We start from the raw sequence: 436 nt of genomic DNA, 5'->3' as shown, positions 1-436 counted from the left end.
GATATTTCTTTCTAAGTTTTCAGTACATCTACACAAGAAATATACTTTACATTGAGACCCCTGGTAACAGACATATGTTTATTAAGTAACAAGTATTTATGTTGGAAAATGAGTAAAGATTATGATAACAATTGTTTGGCTTTGCTCCAGCTACTGGTAAGATTCAGCACTTTCAAATATAATTAAGTTTGAAATTTGTCTTTTATACTGGAATGAGCATTGCAATCCTAGATAGTCTGTTCGACAAATTTTTAATTTTGGAAATAAAAGCAAGAAGTAGCCCATTTCAAATTTGAAAAGATAGTTTACAATGGCACCTGTCCCACCATCCCCCCTACAAATAAAACTAGATGGATATTTAAAATTTGGGCCACGATATGACCATTGTATAGAATTGAAATTACAATAGACTGATTTTCAAATGTTTCTGGTAGAG

The 436-nt window shown here is 31.4% G+C and overlaps 1 protein-coding gene across 1 annotated transcript in view; it reads right to left on the bottom strand.

Annotated features, from left to right (window-relative positions):
- LOC119594260 overlaps window positions 1-436 on the bottom strand; it is a 29,081-nt gene that overhangs the window by 6,300 nt on the left and 22,345 nt on the right. The window lies entirely within an intron of this gene.

Source organism: Penaeus monodon, chromosome 33, assembly GCF_015228065.2.
Source record: "Penaeus monodon isolate SGIC_2016 chromosome 33, NSTDA_Pmon_1, whole genome shotgun sequence".
NCBI lineage: Eukaryota > Metazoa > Arthropoda > Malacostraca > Decapoda > Penaeidae > Penaeus > Penaeus monodon.
Note: the sequence above shows the minus strand (reverse complement) of the source record. Positions and strands in the feature narration are given on the sequence as shown.